Raw genomic sequence first — 22,693 nt, 5'->3', positions numbered from 1 at the left:
CTGGCGCCTATAGGAGGCAACCGACCCATTTATTTCTCTCACATCTCTCTCTCTCTCTAAAATCAATACAAGTGAATAAATAAAAATATGGTGAACTTAAAAAATTGGAATATGGAGCCCGGCTGGTGTGGCTCAGTGGTTGAGCACCGCCCTATGAACCAAGAGGTCGCTGGTTCTATTCCCTGTCAGGGCACATGCCCAGATTGTGGGCCCAATTTTCAGTGGGGGACAGGTAGGAGGCGGCCAATTGATGTTCTCTCTCATTGATGTTTCTATCTCTTTCTCCCTCTCCCTTCCTCTCTTTCGAAAATAAATAAAGGGAAAAAAAATTTTTTAAATTGAAATATGGAAAGTGGAGGGAAGTTTTCAGGGCAAAAAAAAGCCACCAATTTGGAGAATTTTATATTCAAATAGTTGGCTTTTTGATTGAAGTTCAGAGACTGGGTGTTTGTGTATGAATATTGTGGTGATGCATCATATTTTATGAGGGTTTTTCCCCCCCTCTGGAGTGAATAAAGTAAAATTTGAAAATCAAAATAATTATGTCAAGAAAGTTCATGCCCTATTTTTTTGTTTGTTTTGTTTTTTTTTCTTTTCTTTCACCTTAGCTAAACTTGAAGGATAGATTGGGTTCAGGTTGTGAAGAGTTTTTAGACTTGATTGACTCGATATATACCACTACCAAAGAATACTTAAAGAGAGTGATCTAATCAGATCTGAATTTTAGAAAGATGATTCTGAAGTTGAGTGGGGTTAGGAGGCAAAGAAAGACTTTTGGTAGGAGACTCTGACAATAGTCTAATCTGCAAGTAAAATTCTGAACTAGAGCAGTGGCAGTTGGAATAGAGAACAAGACATGGATTTGTAATGAATTTTGGAGGTAGAATCCATAGGATAGTCCAAGTTAATATAGAAATTGATGAATGTAGAGAGGTTAGAGAGTCAAGAGGCTCTAGGGTTTCCAGCTTGGGAAATTACATAAATGATGTTGCCATTAATTAGCTAGAGAAGGAATACATTTTTGGCAGGGTTTAAGTTTTGGATGTATTGAATTCTAGGTATCTGTGAGACTTTTAAGGGAAAATGCCCAGTAGGCAGTTACAAATTTGGGTGTGAGACACTGAAAAGAGGTTAGGACTGCAGAAAGATCTGGAATCTGTCTAGTTTTTTCCCCATCTTTTCTACCATTATCTGAGCTCAGGCAACACTCATCTGTCACCTTGATTATTACAAGTTTACTATCTGGTCTCTTCTAGTCTTAGACTTCTCTACATTCTCTGTGCCACAATCAGTGATCTTTCTAAAGGGCAATTAAATTACTTCTGTGACTTTTATTCTCAAGATGAAATCCATATTCCTTATTCCTTTAACAGATTTATAAATTCATTTATTTTTTTTTTCATATCTGTAGCCTAAAGACTCTCCACAACTCCTTCCTTCCCCCAAATATATAATTTTTTCAGAAATATTGACTGACAGTTTCTGAAAGTAAGCTTTTTCTTCCCTCCAAGCCTTTGCACATATTCTTTCCTATTTCTGGAGTGTTCTTGTGCTGGTCCCCCCGTTCAGTTGTCTGTCTCGTTTCTACATATCTACAGTTCTTGGTAAACTTTCATTGGTTTGTTGTTGTTATTATTATTATTGAAAAACTTTAAACCCACAAAAAAGTCAAAAGGATAGTAGAGTGAAGACAGCCCCCCCCAACGCATTTTACTTTTGCTAAACCTGAAAACAGGATGTAGATATGATGCTTCACCCTTAAATGCGTAATTATGCATCTTCCCACTGTAGGGACATTTTCTTACACAGTCACAATACCATATGACACCTAAAAATAACAGCAATTGCTCAACAACATAATTCAACATATATCCATACTTAAAAATGTCATTTGTCTCAAAATTCTTTATGGCTTTTTCTCCCCTCTAATACAAGATTCAATCAAGGTTCACACATTTGATTGGTATGTCTCTTTAGTCTCCCTCAATCTGGACTAGTCCCACTGCCTCCCTCTCTTTTTTGGTTTATCTTTTGAAAAGTAAAGGCATGTATTCTCATGTATATTACATATTCTGAATTAATCTGTTTCTTCATGAGTAGATTCTGGTCAGATATTTCTGGCAAGAATACCACACAGATGATATGTATACCATTTGATCACCTCAAGAGGCACATAATGTAAGGCTGTTTGTTGATGATTCCAGCTTGATCACTTGATAAAGGTGGGAACTGATAGAACTCCCAACTGTTTAATTAAATAATTCATAGGATGATACTTTGTGTATCCTGTTTCTAACAGCCCTTTAAACCAGTAGTTTTAGCATCCATTAATGGACCTTGCTTGAATCATTTATTGCATTGGATGAATACAAATGGTGATTTTCTAATTATTTCATTTCATCTACATTTATTATTTTCATCAACTTTTGAGGGCAGTGAGGTCAGGTTAGATAAAGACTGAATATAAGCAATTGAATTTAAAAATCAGGCCATTCTTTGCCTTTTCCAGAGCCAAGTGAGTGCTGGAGATGGAAGACATTGCTAAGGAGGTAGACCAAAGAGAGAATAGAAGTTTACCAATGAAGAGGAGGTAAGAAGAAGTAGCTTAAGGAGATAGGGTTGAGGGAAAGAACTTTAATTTAGTAGTTGAACTTTTTTTTTGATGAGCCAATGAGATTCAAGATAGGAGTAAGGGAATAATTAATAGCTGGTTGGGGGATTAACACTGGAAAAAAGTAGACACCTGTACTGTACTTTAGAAAGTTAGAAGTTGTAAGTGAGAATTAGGTATGTTTGGTTATGAAGGGAAGAAGTCGTATCTGAGAACATTTTGGGGTGGAGGGTATGAAGTAAAAAGTTTACTTTTTAAGCACGGGATTGATGAAGGTAAGCTAGAGGACATGAAAGTGCTGACAGTTTATATAAATACCATGGGAACTGGGAAAGAGAAAGGTTTCACAATAAATAAGTGAAAGGACTGCTGAGCAGGGCTTCATCTGAGATTGGAATGTATAAATTTATAAGTTGCACGATTTACATAAGTTTTCTCTGGCAGTGTTATGCATCCAGGAACAAAGCAAAGACAGATTGTATTGAAGATGCATCAGGGAGGAGATAATTGAAGATATAAGAGAGACTGCTGAAATAACTGACCATGGGATCCAAACTAAGTTGTAAAGCTAGTAAGGCAGAAATGGGCTAAGAGACCCAAATAGTGGGGAGGAGTGTAGAGGTAATGTCAAGCAGCGATTACTTAAAATACTAATTTGTTGTTGGTTTGGAGTTATAGTAGTAATGAACTTCATAGTTACTGACTTTATACCTTAAGCTAACATGTAATATTTTTATTTCTGAACCCCTTTCTCACTCATTGAAGATGAGTTTCTAGCTTTTTGCTTTATTTTCTCTAAAAAGAAAATTCCTTGGAAGCATCATGTTGTTACTTAACATTCATAGAGTACTTGTTAGATTATTTGAAGACTCTGCCCTTTAGGGACCTAGATATAAAATAAAAGATAGACTGTTAACACTAGATTATTTCTATTCTGGAAAGAGGGATAGCCCAAAATAGTGGATAATCCAACTCTCATTTTTGTTCTTATGAATATATTAATACATATACAATTTTTAAAATGTTTTTATTGATTTTTTTAGAGAGAGAGGAAGGGAGAGAGAGAGAGAGAAACATTTATGTGAGAGAGAAACAGCTGTCGGCTGCCTTCTGCACGTCCCCTACTGGGAATTGAGCCTGAAACCTGGGCATGTGCCCTGACCGGGAATGGACCGGAAATGGACCGGGAATGTCTCAGTCCATGGGACAATGCTTAATCCACTGAGCCACACTGGCTGGGCCATATCCAGTTTCTTGTAGCAACTAATTCATGGTAGGGTAGATTATATAGATTTTATTTTAAATTTACTCATTTTGTAGGCATTTTAATGTGTGTAATGGTTTACGTATTTAAGACATATGTATTCTTCAATTACTCTGAATGAGTGATTTTAGGATGTATTTGCTAATCTTTGACCAAGACAAAACAAAATATTAGTGTTCTAATCTGATTCACTTTGACAAAAACATCATGAGTAATATAGTCATTAATGACGCAAAGGAGTAAAATAAAGCATCCAAGTTATATTTGGTTTTCATTGAATTTTTTACATGCTATCGACAGAGTTTTGTCACAGTACAGTTTATCAATCATTTCTAGGCCCATGACTGTTAATTTCAGTGACTGCTCTATTACGATAATAATTTAGTGTATTAAGTCTGATGAGTGCTTGGGGAAAAAAGACATTGCTTTTATTTTGAATAATATCTAGATTTAAAATACATACATATATTGTTTTTGAGGATATTTATGAAAAATTTATTCCTGATAAGGATGTCACACATGAAATATCACTTTTTTTTTTTTTAATCCTACCCGAGGATATTTTTCTATTGAAAGGATACAGTGGGAAGGACGAAGGGAGAGAGAGAAACATCGGTGGGAGAGATACACATTGATTAGTTGCCTCCCACATGGGGTCCAGGAATTGAACCTGCAGTAGAGGTACAGCAGGTGCCCTTAACTGGGATTTGAACCCTGGACTCTGGTCTGTGGGCCGACACTCTAACCCAAGGATGGGGAACAGCCGGCCCAAGGGCTACATAAGGCCCTCAAAATTGATACTGGCTAACAGGACACCCTTCACCAAATTAACCTGATCAAATATAGCAGGCTAATTTTTCTTTTTGTTTTTGGTTAATTCTTACCAGAGGATATTTTTCCATTGATTTTTAGATAGAGTGGAAGGGAAGAAGTGAGAGAGAGAGAAACATCAGTGTGAGAGAGACACATCAATTGGTTGCCTTCCCGCACCACCCCAACTGGGGCCGGGGATCAAACTCGAAACCCAGGTACCTGCCCTTGATCAGAATCAAACCCGAGACTCATTGGTCCGTGGGCCAATGCTCTAACCACGAAGCAAAAAATTTAAGTACTTTTAAAAATTGTGATTAAACTAGATTTTGTCAGGTGATAAATCTTATAACTAAATATTGTATGAGCTTATTGTTTTGTGTATGCTATATGAAAGAAGCTTATTTATACCACTTTCTAGAAATTGGCTCTTAAAATTCCAAAAGTGTTGTGGGATGTGCTTCTTAGAATATGAGCTATTTTAAATTTCTATGATTAAAAAATCTCTATTGATTTCAATTAAATCAGTGTTTGGTAGGACATTATAGTATGCTTTTTTCCCCCTTGCATATATCAGTACTTCTAAATTTGGGGGAATCAAGTTTGCCATTTTTTGTTTCCTTTAAAAAAAAAATTGCATTGAGTATTGAATTTTTCTTCTTTACTAAACTTAAATCCATTATATCAAAAAATGCTACCTCCATCCAGCTCCAGTGTAAAAATATTTCCCACTTTATCCATATCTTCTCAAATTACAAATAGATGTTATAAAAGTTCATTAATGTTATTTATTTAGAATTCCGAACACATTTCCTGTTGAAATTGCTAAAATGATGGCCCCTAGTACCATATTTATCCCACATTGCAGCATAAGAATTATCCCTTTGCTAAGAAAACGTGTTAAATTATACTGATGAAAATGTTTAGTGTACAGTAAAGAATGATTTTTCTAGCACTCCCAGTTTTATAAAATTATTTGAAACTAAAAATATTGAGTCTTAAAAAATTTGTATCACAATCAGATGTTAATTACTGCTATATTTATTTTTAACATAAGATGGACATAAATGATAATTATTAGTATAAATAATTGTTACTGGGTTAGTAATTGGTCTGATAAGGAGGAAAAGAAGAAGAAAGCACTGAAAGGTATGGGAAGCAGTAGTTATAAGTAAAATAATTATTTTTTTAATTTTAATTTTTGGAGAGGCAGTTTAGTGTAGAGACAGAGGCATGGACTTTAAAATCAGAAAATCTGAATGCAAATACCATCTTCACAGTTAACTAGTTAAATGGTCTTGAAACTGATTACTTTTGAACCTATTTATTTATCCACACAATGAGGATCTTTGATTCATTTATTCACTGATTCATTTAGAAATGTGTTTCTTACTATGTTGTTAGGAAGACCCAACAAAATAATCTAAATGAAAAAGCAATTATGAACTGTTTTTAGTCAGATATTAGTGTAATTCTGCTTACTGTCTTTCCATTGGTTCCTTCTCTCCTGTCAATCTTCTTTAATTGATAATATATTTGATAACATATTTTCAATGCACTCTTGATTTTAGGACATAACAGAAACTTTAGAATTAGTAGTGGGAGACAGGCAGTCCAGGTTTGCCCAAATTCCAGTTGATTCCCCGGCTCCTCCAAGGCAACTTTTCTGGATTAGCTTGCTTATTTCTTCACTGTTGCCTGACAAAGTCCTGTCTTTCTCAAGGTGGGGCATAGTCCCAGGTACGTCATAGTTCCTGGGTGTGATTAGTCTGTCTCTTTCTTTCTGCCTCCATCCCTCCCCTTGATCCCAACCCATTCCCATGTGTATCTAACCCCCCCCCCCCCCTCGTCTCCTGTCTCCACCACTTTTTCTTGTTCCTTTTTAATCTCATACTTTGGTTGGTTTCTTGCTGTTTGCCTACAAATATGCTCAGATTTCCCATGGCCTAAAATATTCTTGGTCAACTCTAAGTCTCTTTTCTTTCACCATCAAGGAGATGTCGATCTTGTTGCCTTTATTACTTCATCGCTTACTTAACCTCTTGTGGTATGGCTTCTGTCCCAACCACTGTGCTAAATTTATTCAAATCCAGTATCCTTTTTGAAGTTAGTAACTTCCTTTACCTCTCTCTCTGCAGCATGTTGACACTGCCATTCACCCTTCCCTCCTGGACACTTTTCCTTTGGCTCTTGTAAGGATGGTATTTCTGCTAGCTTTCCTCCTTTCCTCTTTTTTTTTTTTAATCCTCACCAGGGGTATTTTTTCATTCATCTTCAGATAGAGTAAGAGGGGTCAGAAAGAGAGAGAGAGAAACATGGATGTGAGAGAGACACATCTATTGGCTTCCTCTGGTATGCGCCCTTGAGTATGTGCCCTTGACCGCAAAGGAACCCAAGATGCTTTGGTCTGTGGGCCAGTGCTCTAACCGCTGAGCCAAAGCGGCCAGGGCTCCTCCTTTCCTCTTAAATGTATTTGCTCTACCCCCTGCTCTGAGCTCTCATTAGCCCTCTTTTCCCCGCACTTTCTCCCTTTGTAATACTTTTCTGCGACTAGAATTATTTACTCTATTATTCCTGTAAAGTAATTGAACAGAGGCAGGATTCTGTTCACTACAAGAAAGAATTTTTTTCTAAAGCAATTACAGTTGTTTTATAGCAGTAATCTGCTTTTGAAGAAGTCTATTCTTCATTATTGAAGGCTTTCAAGTGGAAGCCGAAAGACCCCATGTAAAAAGGGTTCATATATTAGGTAGAAAGTTGAGCCAGATGATCTTTTAAAGTCCCATCCAATTTAGAGATTTTAATTTTGATATCATCCATTCCAAAGGATTCAACTTTGACCTTTATTTAAATGTCTTCCAAAGCATTATTTCTAGCCTCTCTGCTTCCTCATCCCTCTTTTCTCCCACAAGCACAGTTTGTGTCATCAAAATTACTTCTTCTCTTTTTTTTTTTTTTTTTTTTTATCCTCACCCGAGGATATTTTTCCATTTTTTTTGTACAGATAGAGTGGGAGGGAGAGAGAGGAAGGGAGAGAGAGTGAGAAACATCGATGTGAAGGAACACATCGAGTGGCTGCCACCCGCACGACCAACCAGGGACCAACCAGGGACCAACCAGGGCCGGGGACAAACTGCAACCGAAGTACGTGCCCTTAGCGGGAACCAAACCCGGGTCTCTCCGGACCACAGGCCGACACTCTAACCGTTGAGCCAAACTGGCCAGGACAAATTACTTCTTTTCTAAGCTACCATGTTTTCTAGTTTTATCATCATTTTCCAGGACTCTTTTCTTTCTTTTTATTGGCATGGATTTGAGGACTACTGTTCTATGCTTGGTTAATTTTCTGATATTAAATTATATCTTCTCATATTGGTTTACTGTCTCTTTTTCTCCTCTCCCCCTAAACTAGGGGCATTCAAACAAAGGACACCTATAGAGGAGGCTTGGGATCCTAAAGCTGAAATTGATTTAAAACTTTGTATGGCATAGTCCTAATGTTAATGCTTAAGATGTTTATAATAATAAATAATAAGTGCAATTATTTATTGAATGTCTGCTCTGTACCAAGTATTGTGTCATGAACTTACATAGGTTATGTAAGTTATATTTAATTTAAATCTTACAACATTCCTATGAGGAAGATACTATTGCTGTCCCATTTTATATATGAGGAAACCAAGATTTAGGAGGGTAAGAAAAATGTCAAAGGTCACACAACTAATAAGTCAAAGAAGTCTAACTCATTTTATGGCCAGTTTTCTTAACTAGTGTTACATGCTAGAATTAGATTTTAGAAAGGCAGGTAATATTATACAAATATGATAATGTATTTTTGACTTGGGTTTTTAGATTGTTTTGAATGTGCATGAATCTATATGAGACTTCATTAATGGCTTGTGTGTTTTTACCTCTTTTTCCACGATATTCATTTGTTCATTCATTCATTGAACATTCATGCAGTTTACTGAGGGCTGACTTTGTGCTGGGTGTGGTGTAGGAAGGTGAATGAAACAAATATTAGTTTACTATGTAGTGGGGAGACAGGAAATAAGTAGGTAAATAAATAATCAGTTATAATTTGAGAAACTACTATAAAGATCACAAACTATAATGCTTAGTGGTAAAGAATAACAGGGTGTGTGTATTGAATGGAGGAAAGAGAAAGAGGAGGTTGTGCTTAAATATAGTGGTCAGGAAAGACCACTAAACAAATGTAACCACCATTAAAATTTTGTTGTGTACCTTTTCATACATTACATATAACTATGTAAAGTTTTTATATTAAAATGAAATTGTACTATATATTCTGTTTATATCTCGTAGTTGAGTCTCTTGAAATAATAGGTATTGTTTTTTAATTTCCTCACTTTCTGTTTCACTCCTACTTCTGCAGTCTGGCTCCCTCCCCCTCCCCTTCATTATTGTATGTGACATTGCTTTCTGATGTGACTGTTCTTTTTTATTATTATTTTATTTGTAAACTCTGAGCTGATATTCCTCTCCTGGTTTTTCTCCCACCTTCTATGATGTTCCTTCTTGTCTTTATCACAATCTTTCTTTTCTGTTTTCAGAAATGTTGGCATTGTCTTAGGTTCTGTACTTGGCCCTCCTTACTAATGTTCTCCTAGAGTGATGTATTCAACACCAGTGTTTTCAAGTCTATAATGACTCACCATAGTCTTATGGATTAAATCTAGACTCTTTTGTAAGGTTCCACTCACCTTAAGGAATATTCATTTTTTTTAATCTACAGAAAAAAGAAATGAACCTTTACTAATGTTTATTATGAAAATTGATACCAGCACCTTCGGTCAGTGCATATGTTAACATTTATCAGATGATCACATTTTAAATAAGTAAGCAAGCACAAGGGATTAATAGTGGTATCCTTCACTTAGTTCATCCTTGTGATATCATATAGTTTACATGAGTGGTTAATTGGCTTTACAGATAATGTTATCTAGTTTTAACTAAACCAACTCTCATAAAATGTCCAATTAACTTAAAATGATTCCTGTAGGGAAATCACATTTTGGATGAAGGATAATACTAATAATGGAATCACAAGTTAACAAAGTTCATAGCTGGGTTATTCTCTTACTTAGTACAAGCTCTTCCATAGCCATATATAAAAGAATGCAAAAGAACCCTGGCTGGTTTGGCTCAGCGGTTAGAGCGTCAGCCTGTGGTCCAGAGAGACTCGGGTTCGGTTCCTGCTAAGGGCACGTACCTCGGTTGCAGTTTGTCCCTGGCCCTGGCTGGGTCATGTGGGTGGCAACCACTCGATGTGTCCCTTTCACGTGGATGTTTCTCTCTCTCTCTCTCTCTCTCTCTCTCTCTCTCTCTCTCCCACTCTATCTGAACAAAAAAATGAAAAATGTCCTCAGGTGAGGATAAAAAAAAAAAGTATGTAAAGGAGTTGTCAAACTTAAAAATTGTTGTTCTTTTTTTAACCAAAAAAAAAGAAAAGTATTCCAAATTTGCTAATCTTTTCAGAGATGGCATGTGACTGACAATAATATTTAACCAAACAGATAATTTCACACACATACACACTCTCTTTCTCTCTGTCTTAATCTGTTCCTGAAGGGTGTTTATCTTTTTAAATAATAAGCAAGAAAGTAGTTTATTTTCTAGAAACACTCAAGCTATGGTAAATATATTTTGAAAATGGATGTTTGAAATATTCCATCATTATATGATTTTGTTAAATAGTGAACTCTTTAAAAACCCAGAATAGAGTTTTCTAACTTGCTTTAAAAACCTCAAAATAGAGAGTTCAGAAAGTATAATCAGTGATGCAGTAATGTATGTAGAACCAAATGGAAGAAATAACATTTGTGAGATACCTTTTTTTTTTAATAACAGGCATTAAAATCAGGTATAAAAATAAATTATTTAGAGACAAATCTTTGAAGCACTATTTCATAAGATGTTAAATAAAGATTATTAACAATAAAGCGTAGTCACGTTGCTATCAATTAAAAACAGTAAAAAAGTAATTTTACCATTAATTAGTAAAATAGGTTCTTTTAAAAAGTCTTTCCTTTTTATCTCACCTTTTACATTTTTATTTAGCATAGTTTTATATTACACTTATTAATATAGTGGTACCCTATATAATTTGTAAATAATGATTGATTAAAATTCTTAACTGTTGGGATACAGGATCAAAAAGGTTTGTAGACTGCTGATATAGAAAGTAAGCATCAAAGGAATGCTACTTTTCTGTGGGTTATAGTCATTAGTAAAGGTTCATAGTGAGGTAGGTATAAGGCTAAAGCTGAACTTTTGCAGTTTAATAATTGCATTATTCCTGATTAACATTGTCATAGTTAATTTTATGTCATCTTGACCAGGCTAAGGAAGGGCTCACATAGTATAAAACATTATTTCTAGGTGTGTCTTTGAGGGTGTTTCTGGAAGAAATTAGCAGCGATTCAGCACACTGAGTAAAGAGATCTGCCTTCACCAATGTAGGCATGCATCATCATCATCCAATCCTTTGAGGGCCTGAATAAAACAAAAAGGCAGTGGAAGGGGCAGTTTACTGTCTCTTCTTGAGCTGGGACATCCATCTTCTTCAGCCCTAACACATCAGATCCTTTGGAATCCTGGACCTAACACCAGCAGCCTTCTGGTTCGCAGGCCTTTGACCTTGGACTGAATTATACCATTGACTTTCCTGGTTCTCCAGCTTGCAGAAGGCAAATAGTGGGACTTCTTGGCCTCCATAACTGCATGAAAGAATTTCTTTGATAAATCTCCTTATATCCTATTGGTTTTGTTTCTCTGGAAAACCTGACTAATATACACAAAGTAATTAGATTTTATAGGAGAACATTTGGAAAATTAAAAAAGGACAAAAAAATGTTTTTGTGCCTGATCAGTGTGGCTCAGTCATTGAGCATTGACCTATGCACCAAGAGGTCACTGGTTTCCTTCCTGGTCAGGGCACATACCCAGTGAGGGGCATGTAGGAGGTGGCCAGTCGATATTCTTTTTCATTGATGTTTCCATCTCTCTCTCTGTCCTTCCCTCTCTCTCTGAAAATCAATAAAGAAAAAAATATTAAAAACAATTTTTTTTTGGTCAGTTGGAGGTAACCATTGTTAAGATTATGGTTATGTCCCTGCAGTTTTTTTTGGCAAATAATGTATATTTATTTTAAATTAGAAAGTTGGGATCATGTTGTACATGTTTTGAAAACTGTTTCTACTTAATATATGTTAAACATTTTTTTATCATCACCCGAGGACATTTTTTTATTTTTTGTTCAGATAGAGTGGGAGGGAGAGAGAGGAAGAGAGAGAGAGAGAAACATCGACGTGAAAGGTACACATCGAGTGGCTGCCACCTGCACGACCCAACCAGGGCCGGGGACAAATTGCAACCGAGGTACATGCCCTTAGCGGGAACCGCACCCGAGTCTCTCTGGACCGCAGGCCGACGCTCTAACCGCTGAGCCAAACCGGCCAGGGCTATGTTAAACATTTTTATGTCATTAAATATTCTGCAGTCCTATTAAAAGTTTTAAAAATTGTGACAAAATGCTTATAATACAAAATTTACTATCTTAATCATTTTTAAGTGTCCAGTTTAGTAGTGTTACATATATTCACATTGTTGTGCAGCCAATCTCCAGAACTTTTTCATCTTACAAAACTGAAACCCTATACCCATGAAACAACTCCCTATTTTTCCCTCCCCTAGTCCCTGACAACCACCATCCTACTTTCTGTCTCTATGAATTTGACTACAAGCATACCTCATTTTATTGCCCTTTGCTTTATTGTGCTTCACAGATGTTGCATTTTTTTATAAGTTGAAGGCAAGACCCTCCACCAGCAAAAGGATTTTGACTCGCTTTATTGTGATATTCACTTTATTGCAGTGGTCTGTAACTGAACCTGTAATATCTCCGAGGTATGCCTGTACTTAATAAAATACCTCATGTAAGTGCAGTCATACAGTATTTGTCTTTTTGTGATTGGTTTATTTCACTTATCATAATGTCCTCAACATACTTCCATGTTGTAGCATATGTCAGAATTTTCTTCCTTTTTAAGTCTGAATAATATTCCATTGTGTATGCATACAGTAGTCGCGCTTCTGACGTTCGTGGCTTCACTCTATCACTGTTTTTTCAAATATATTCATTAAAAAGTTGATTGAGACAGTGAAAATGATACAGCGCGCACTTGGTTGTCTGAGTCAATTATACACCTCTGTATTACTATTACAATTAAAATTAACATTACTGTATGTATGGACTGTAGGCCTATGTATTCAAGCACTCCTGCAAATCCTTCAATGCCAGATGCAACCACTCAACCACTCCTTGTGTGTGGGCAATGACTTTTTTCCAAAAAATCAGTTGTGGTGAAACCAAGCCAATCAGAGCATGCTGTTCTCTGATTGGCTATCCTATCCTCTTTCTATCCTGGCCACTGACTGGCTCAGCCTCAAGCAAGTTCGTTTCTCGCATACACACTTCTACATCGCTACGCATAGGAAGCATCTTTGCTCTTGTAAGTGTTTGCAATTTCTGAGAACTTTTATGTAAGCTCCAAAATGTGCTACTTCTTCTGAACCTTCTGACGATGAAACTAAGCACTGGAGGAAGATGCTTACCATCCAAGAGAAGGTGAAACTCTTGGATATGACCAGAGATGGCAAGAAAATCGTGGAGGTTGCCCGCCATACGACTTGAATAAATCTACCGTTCGCTACATCCATAAAGATGAAAAGAACATCGTGCAATGGCTATTGTCTCGTGGCGACAAGTCATAATAAGTTCATAGTGAAAATGAAGTCTGCCCTAGCCGTTTGGATCAGCGACAGCCGCAAGAAAAACATTCCATTGGATTCACTGGTCATCCAGGAGAAGGTGAGGCAGCTCTGTCAGCACTTTATGGCGGACGAACCTCAACCAGGACCCTCTTATGCAACGTTCATGGATTTCATGGTCAGCAAGGGTTGGTTCAAGAAATTCCAGGAGAGGTATCATCTGAAGAGTGTTGTTCTCCACAGAGAAGCTGCCTCTGCTGACCAGCCTGCAGCAGAGGACTACGTGAACAACACTTTCCAGAAGATCCTTAAGGAGGGCGAGTATCATCCAGAACGTGTTCAGTATGGACGAAATAGGACTGTTCTGGAAAAGAATGCCTTCCTGGACATTAATTTTCAAGGATGAGGCCAAGGTCTGTGGCTTCAAGGTGTATAAGGATCGTGTGACTACGGTTATGTGTGGAAATGCTGACGGATTTTTGCTCAAGCCTGCCCTTATCTACAAGGCCAAGAACCCTAGGGCCCTGAAAAAATAAAAACAAGAACCAGTGTATTGGATGCACAATGACAAGGGCTGAATCATGAAGCGGCTGAGTCATGAAGCAGCTATCATCGGACTGGTTCCGTGAGTGCTTCATCCCCCAATTCAAGCTGTATCTCACAGAGAAGGGACTCGAGTTTAATGTCCTCCTCCTCCTCCTCATGGACAATGCTGGAGGTCATGCACAAGATCTATCCTGTGATTGTGTGTGGATTGAATTCCTTCCTCCCAACACCTCTTCACTGATCCAGCCCATGGATCAAGGCGTTATTCGCGCGTTCAAGGCCCTCTACACATGAAACACCCTGCAGCACCTCGTCGAAGGTATGGACCTTGAGGAGAGCTTCTTGCTGAAGGAGTACTGGCAGCAGTATACCATCGCAACCTGTCTGAAGAACATCCAAACTGCGTTGAAGGACATAAAGACAGAGACTGTGAAGGCCATCTAGAAGATGTTGTGGCCTGAAATTGTCCACAACTACAGAGGATTCACCCCAGAGGATATAAGCACCTTGGCAGTGGGTAAGGCAGTTAGGCTAGCCCGGATACTGGGAGACGGTTTTGCGGATATGACCTGTGATGAAGTGGATGAGCTGCTGGAGACACAATCGGATGGATTCCTTAACTGACGAGGATCTGGTGGAGATGACTAAGTCTGTAAATGAGGAGGAAGAGCAGCCAGATGTTCCTGGGGGTCAGGAGGAAGAAGTTGGCCTTACACTTGAGTGTCTCTTGCAAGTCGTGAGAACTATTAAGATAGTACAGGACATGATTGGCAAATGGGACCCACAAATGATGCATGCATTGTGGCTCCAGATTGCACTTGATGGAGTGATAGAACCCTACAAAAGCCTCCTCACGCATATGAGGCAGCACCAGCAACTGCCTATCACAATGTTCTTCAGCCGCGCACCCAGACACCCACTGGCTACTCCTAGTACACCTTCAGCGGAAGACAACGATGCACCTGCTGAACATACTACACCACCTGAAGACTCTCCTACTGAGGTTGTGCCTTCAGAGGAACAGTAACCTTGCTTTTCTTTGCTGTGCAGTACATCCCTTCATCTTCATCACTTCATCATCGAACAAGTTGCACTATTTGCATAGGTTAGTTGTTGTGTAAGAACTGTGTGTGTGTGTGTGTGATTAAATGTACAATAATAATATGATATTTGTAACATCTAATATGTTGTATTTTCTTATTTTGTCTAATATACTTGGTAATAACGAGTGTAATGATGACTAAAGGGTGTTATTTCATGTCTAGAGGGCTCTAATAATGTTAAAAAACGTATTTAGAAGGTCATAAACAGGTTTTCTATGCTCTAACTGCGAAATATTTGATTTATAAATAAGGAATCCTACTTTGCGGAAATTCATTTATCACAGTAGAGTCTGGAACTGATTAACCGTGATAAACGAGGGCCGACTGTACTACATTTGTTTATCTATTCAACTATTAATGGATACTTAAAGTTGTTTCCACCTCTTGGATCTTATGAATAATGTTGCTATGACATGGGGTACAAATATCTCAAGACCTTACTTTCAGCTCTTTTGGGTATATACCCAGAAGTAGAATTACTATATACTATGGTAATTCTATTTTTACTTTTTTGAGGAACTGCGATATTGTTTCCATGATGGCTGTACCATTTTACATTCCCACTAACATTGCATAAGGGTTCTAGTTTCTCTACATCCTTGCCAATACCTGTTATTTTACTTTTTTCTTTTATATAACCATACTGATGGATGTGAGGTTTGCAATTCTATACAAAATTTCCCAGTTGTCTCAAGAATGTATTAGAGCCATTTTTTTTACACATTCCTTCCATATTTTATTCCATGATCTCTTTTTTTAAAACTTATCTTTATTGTTGAATGTATTACAGATGTCCCCCCTTTTTTCCCCCATTGACCTCCTCCTCCCCAGTGCTGCCCCCTCCTGCCTTCCCCACCCTATTGTTTGTGTCCATTGGTTGTGCATATATGCATAGAAGTTCTTTGGTTTATCTCTTCCTGCCCTCCCTCCTCTCTTCCCTTTGAGGATCATCAGTCTAACAACCAATTTAAACTTCTTAATTCCTTCATCTTCACCCCTCCCCCCAACCCCCTCCCATTTGGTAAGCAACAAAAAGTTCTCTGTATCTATGAGTCTGTTTCTGTTCTGCTTGCTCATTTTGTTTGTAGATTCAGTTGTTGATAGATATGTATTTATTGTTCATGTTTTTGTTCTTCTCCTTCAAGAAGATCCTTCAACATTTCATGTAATACTGGTTTGGTGGTGATGAACTCCTTTAGCTTTTTCTTGTCTAGGAAACTCTTTATGTCTATCAATTCTAAATGATAATTTTGCAGGATAGAATAATCTTGGTTACAGGTCATTGCTTTTCATCACTTTGAATATCTCTTGCCGCTCCTTTCTGGCCTGCAAAGTTTCTTTTGAGAAATTAGCTGACACTCTTATGGGAGCTGATTTGTAGGTAATGAACTGCTTTTTTCTTGCTGCTTTTAAGATTCTGTCTTTGGCTTTAACCTTTGGCATTTTGATGATGATGTGTCTCGGTGTGGAACTCTTTGGGTTCATCTTGTTTGGGACTCTTTGTGCTGGACTGGTATGTCTGTTTCCTTCACCAAGTTTGGGAAGTTTTCTGTCATTATTTTTCAGATAGGTTTTCAGGTTCTTGCTCGCTCTCTCTCTCTCTCTCTCTCTCTCTCTTCTGCTTCTGGCACCCCCATGATGCAAATGTTGGTATGCTTGAAGCTGTCCTAGAGCAGTGGTTCTCAACCTTCCCAATGCTGCAACCCTTTAATACAGTTCCTCATGTTGTGATGACCTCTAACCATAAAATTATTTTCATTGCTACTTCATAACTGTAATTTTGCTACTGTTCTACTGTTATGTCTTAGGCAACCCCTGTGAAAGGGTTGTTTGACCCCCAAAGGGGTCATGACCCACAGGTTGAGAACCGTAGTCCTAGAGGCTCCTTGCACTGTCCTCATTGTTTTGGATTTTTTTTTTCTTTTTGCTGTTCTGATTGGGTGTTTTTTGCTTTCTTATATTTCAATTCGATGGTTTGCTTCTTATCTTCATCTGCTCTACTATTGATTCCCTATAAATTATTCTTTATTTCAGTTAGTGTATCCTTCATTTCTGACTGGTCCTTTTTTATGTTGTTGATGTTCTCACTAAGTTACTTGGAGTTCTCCTAAGTTCCTTGAAGGTCTCACTAAGTTCCTTGAGCATCCTTATCACCAGTGTTTTGAACTCTGCATCTGATTGATTGCTTATCTCCATTTTGTTTAGTTCTTTTCCTGGAATTTTGTTCTGTTATTTCACTTGGGTCATGTTTCTTTGTCTCCTCATTTTGGCTGCTTCTCTGTGTTTGTTTCCATGTTTTAGGTGGAGTTGCTATGTCTCTTAGGCTTTGTAGGGTGGCCTATTGTTGTAGGTGTCCTGTAGGGTCCAGTGGCACAGCTCGCTGATCAGCCAAGCTGGACCCTCGAGGTGCACCCCTAGTGTGGACTGTACACCCTTCTGTTGTAATTGAGTCTTGATTGCTGTTGGCACATCAGTGGGAGGTCTTTATTGAGGCTGATCAGCTGTAAGGACTGGCTGTGCTTACTGACCACTGGCCTCTGTCTCCCTTGGAGGATCAGCAGTATAGGGGCCCACCACACAGACCAAGACTTACTTCAGTATGGCTCTGGTACCCACTGAGTCCGCTCATTGAATGTGTCACTTGTGGAGGTGGTTGGTTGGGTGGTAGTGTTTCGATGTGGTCTGAAGCTGTCCATTGCGTGTGCTGGCTCTGGGTCAAAGTCAGCCTCTGCTTGTGTTCTACCCGGAGCCACCCAGCATAAGCTACAAAGTGATCTGAAGATGGCTGCTTCTTATGCTGGGCTTGGAGGTGCCCAGGAAAAGCCAAGATGTGAACCAAGGCTGTCTGCTTGTAGTGTCAGGCTACTTAACAAGAGGTGTGGGGCTCACTGAGATCACATGCTGCTTGTTTAAGAGATTTTAGGAAAATCTGAAGCAGGATCAAGATAGGCCAATCCTATGGTAAAGCCACTGGAAATAGCTTGGGTGGACACGAAGGTTTGTTGGGGCAGGTCCTCAGGGAATCACCAGGATGGGGCAAATAGTGTGAGCCAGGTTGCTGGAGTCCCAGATATGGCTGGTGTTTGCTGTCCCAGGGAAGAGCTCACCAAACGAACGAAGGCATTCCACAGCAAGTCTGTCTAGGAGAAAGCTGCCCCTCTAGCTCTCGCCCCAGTGCTGAACAATTCAGTTCTGCCTCATGTGTCTCTCATGCCTTTCAAGCTGCCTCCCCTCTGAGCTTAGAGGGAGCAAGTCCGAATAAGTCTGTGTGTGGGCCCTTTAAGAGGAGCTGCGTGGGGTGCCAGCAGCCTCAGCCTCCCTCAGCCACTGTTCCTGCTGGTTTTTACAGCCAGAAGTGATGGGGACTTCTCTTCCACCTTAGGTGGGTGCCTGGTGTGGGGTGGAGACCCCTCACTCCTCAGGGAGAACCTTCACAGCTATGGTAGCCTTCCTGATTTTTATCCGCCACACATGGGTGTGGAACCAGCCCCCCTGCCCCTCTGCCCCTCTGCCCCTCCTACCAGTCTCAGTGTGGCTTCTTTAATTGTAGTTGTAGGACTTCCATTCTGCTCAATGATGGTTGTTCTGTAGTTCAGTTGTAATTTCGATGTGGTTGTGGGAGGAGGTGAGACCCTGTTTACTTATGCTGTCATCTTGATCGGAAGTCCAGTTTTGTTTTTAACCAGGATCCAATCAAGGCTTACTTATTGCTTTTAGTTGTTGTCTCTTTATTTCAATATGGATTGGTTCCCCCCCGTTTAAAGATGACATAGATCTAAGTGTCTAGACAAATTTTCTTGTATAATGTCTCATATTCTCAGTTTGTTTGTTTTTCCATGTATGGTTTAACATAACAATCCTATTTCCTGTAGACTGGAAGGTATGTTTAGAGTAGGGGTACTTAACCTTGGGTTCACAGACTCCATAGGATCTGTGAATAGATTTCAGGGAGTCTGTGAACTTTGGATGAGCAAAAAATATTCCATCATTATTTTAATAAAGTGGTTCTCAATTGGGGTGATTTTGTGCCCCCCGCCCCCCTTGATGTTTGGCTTTGGAGACATTTTTGGTTGTCATAACTGGGTGGGAGGGAGCTATTGGCACCAGTTGATAGAGGCCACAGCTGTATCTAAAGATTCTAGAGTGTACTGAGGGAGAGACCCAAATAACAAAGAATTAATGAAATCAAAATGTCATCAGTGCCATGGTTGAGAAATCGTGCTTAATAGGATTTTAACATTTCCTTTTATTATGAAAGTAGGAAACCATTCACAGGGCTATTATTAGCATTACCTATAACTTTGTCATCAACAGGAATTTCAGGTATTTTCATATCACATAAAATTGTTGCAATTATCTCAAAGTATTTATGCTCATTTATTGCTTAGAGAGATTTGTATTAATTGAGAAGCAAAAATATTATTACGTTACAATATAAAAAGATAGTTTGATAGCTATATTTTAGCATAATTGTCCATTGTAGTTTTCTGTACTTTATGAATTATAAATATTATTCTGGGGAGGGGGTCTGTAGACTTCACCAGACTACACTGGAATCCCCAGGACCAAAAAACTCAACACCTGGTCTAGAGGCTTGATTTGATTAGGTTAAATATTTTGGTGCAAATTTTTGGTGCAAATGTTTCATAGGTGATGTTTATTTTATATTATCTTTTCATGAGTCACATACTATCAAGTCATCTTACTGTTTTTAGTAATATAATACCAAGTTTAATGACTTAGTTAAGGTAGTAACAGCCAGATCTTTACATTTTTAAGACACATTTTCCCCTTTGCATTGCTAAGTAATGTGTGGGATAATACTTTTGACATCAAGTGAGTTTTGTTTCTGAAAAACTTTTCGCCTAATGGCTATAGCATACATTGATGATTTTTGCCTGAATTGGATTTTACATTGGGGGTTACAAAATGGTGACTTTCTAAGTCAGTCATTCCTTTTACATTTATTACTGGCATTCGGTAAAGAGTTTTCTTTTTCTCACCTCAGCCAACCCCCTTCTACCTCCTTTTCCTTTTCTCTTCCCTCCACTCGAAGAACACTCTGCATTGATTAATTTTTTATTTATTCAATATGTGGGCCTTCCCTCCTTCCCTCTCTCCCCCTACTCCTGCCCCTCTTACTCCATCCCTCTCTCCCTTCTTTTGTTCTTTCTTGCTCAGATCCTTTCAACTGTTAGCTTGGTCCTTTTTCCTTTTGATATACCCTATGGGTCTGAGCATTTTCTTGTTTTATGACATAACAAGTGTTCCCAGGATCCTGGTGTTTCTTTCTGTGCTATAGGTCTGGAGTCAGATTTCAAAGGACCATGATTTCTTTGTGGGCAGTGGTATTTAGAAACCAAGGTTTTAGTACTTGGTGTGTTCATTGTTTCTGTGGTAACATTGTTTCTAGGCCCTTTTAATAGAAGCTTTTAGTGACCTTTTAACATGAAAAGCTATTTGGAGCTAGAAGAAAGAAAATAAAATGTTTCTGATTTACTCATCCTTGCAGATTCTTTCTTTTAGAGTGGATGAGTCTGTTTATTCCTTTCTTTAATAGCCCAGACCCAGACCCGTGCTATTATCTACTCACTCAAGGATTATTAGTAGCTGTTGAATGTTTTCCTCTTCTGATCTGTTCTACATATCTTCCATTTTATTTATCTATAAAATATTTGTTATATCCAGTCTGTGTGCCATGAACTGGGTTAGGCATGTATAATACATAAGAAAATGGAAACATCAAGAGTTCACAGATTAATAGGGAAGACCCATATGAAAAATTTTATTATGATTGGTACAAAAATATAAAGAATAACTAAATGAGAAACTAAAGGCTTTAAGAGAAGATAGTATTTGAGTATGGTATTTATATATTATGAGAAGATTAATGTGAAGGGTAGAGTTATTTATAGATTTTCATTGTAAGTGACAACAGATGAAATATCAAATTTGTTTCTAGGTGGTAGTTACAAGTGGAAGTATTAGAAATAAGGTATTGCCTGCATTTAGTGCTTAGAACGTTCCTTTCCACCCTATTTTGTATTTTTTTAATTTATTTTTATTTTTTGGTTTGTTTTTATGTGTACTAATTTTTTGCCCAGGTAGATAAACTATACTTGTTTACACTGAAACTTTCTAAGATGCCTCATCATTTCTGTTCCTTGAAAGATGATTTATTTAGCCCTGGCTGGTTTGACTCAGCAGTTAGAGCGTCGCCCTGCAGTCTGGAGAGACCTGGGTTTGGTTCCCGCTAAGGGCACATACTTCGGTTGCAGTTTGTCCCCAGCCCTGGTTGGGTCGTGTGGGTAGCAACCACTCGATATGTCCCTTTCACGTCGATGTTTCTCGCTTTTATCTTCCTCTCTCTCCCTCCCACTCTATCTGAACAAAATATCAGAAAAAAAATGTCCTCGGGTGAGGATAAAAAAAAAAGAAAGATGGCCCTGGCCAGTTTGGTTCAGCGGTTAGAGCGTTGGCCTGTGGTCCAGAGAGATCTGGGTTTGGTTCCCACTGGGGGCACGTACTTCGGTTGTAGTTTGGCCCTGGCCCTGGTTGGGTTGTGTGGGTGGCAGCCACTTGATGTGTCCCTTTCACGTCGATGTCCCCCCCCCCCCCCCCCCCCGCTCTGTCTGAACAAAAAAAGGAAAAATGTCCTCGGGTGAGGATAAAAAAAAAAAGATGATTTATTTATATTTTTTTTGCTGAAATTAGTTTTGAGGCCATGTGAGTTTTCTGTATTTGTTTATACATCTGTGTCTTATGAATAAATTTATTATGTTTTATTAACAATGATTGCACTTACCAAGTGTTTATATCATACTTTTTATGTTGTCATTAATACAAAGTTTGATTCTTACTGTGGGGAGATCTTAATAAACTCAGGATAGTGAAGGAAATAGAGAGTCAAATGATTAGAAATTAGGACTCACCTATGTAGGCAGCCCCCTCATTTTAGTCCCTTTATAGTTAGTTGTAGATTGTTCCTCTTTTCATAAGAAGAATTAGGAGAGGTATAAGAAAGATAGAAAATCTGCATATGTTTCCTAATTCAGAATCTTTAATGAGTATATAAAGTACCCCCCACCCAGATACAAAAATAACTTATAGGAGTCTAGAACTGTTTTTCTACAAGTTCCCATCTCCCCTAGTATTTCTAGCTTCCTAATAGAGCATTTAGAATTTCTTTTTGCTGTAGACATGATGGTAAAAAGAATATATTGAAATTGTAGTGTATTATTGTTAGAATCAATATTTAATTTATCTGACATTAAGCAGTGGGTATTCAATATAAATGCATTTTCTATATATTTGTAGCTTACCACTTAAAGTGTCAAAATGTGTTTATTTTAGCCATTTTATTTGATAAAATTAACCAAATAAAACATACTTAATGTATAATTTAAAATTGTCTTTAGCAAACACTTAATGTACAGTATTCTGTTTCATACAATGTTACCTATCCTTCAGAAAGTTCTTCTCTCTTAAATATGCAAATGCTTTTATACAGAAATAACCATACACTTAATGTGTCTGGATATAAGTGCAGCAAGCCAATGATGGCTT

The 22,693-nt window shown here is 38.1% G+C and overlaps 1 protein-coding gene across 6 annotated transcripts in view; it reads left to right on the top strand.

Moving 5' to 3' along the window:
• Positions 1–22,693, top strand: part of VPS54 (VPS54 subunit of GARP complex) — a 104,712-nt gene that overhangs the window by 5,477 nt on the left and 76,542 nt on the right. Inside the window, exon 2 of one of the 6 annotated variants that reach the window (XM_036262673.1) lies at positions 2,510–2,590. The exons of 3 other annotated variants lie outside the window; for them this stretch is intronic. The gene's annotated coding sequence lies outside the window, so the exon portion shown is untranslated. 2 more of the 6 variants (XM_036262675.1, XM_036262678.1) reach the window with 2 other exon arrangements.

The sequence above is a fragment of the Molossus molossus genome, unplaced genomic scaffold, assembly GCF_014108415.1.
Source record: "Molossus molossus isolate mMolMol1 unplaced genomic scaffold, mMolMol1.p scaffold_m16_p_15, whole genome shotgun sequence".
NCBI lineage: Eukaryota > Metazoa > Chordata > Mammalia > Chiroptera > Molossidae > Molossus > Molossus molossus.
The sequence above is the reverse complement of the archived record's forward strand: the minus strand, read 5'-3'. Positions and strand labels throughout refer to the sequence as shown.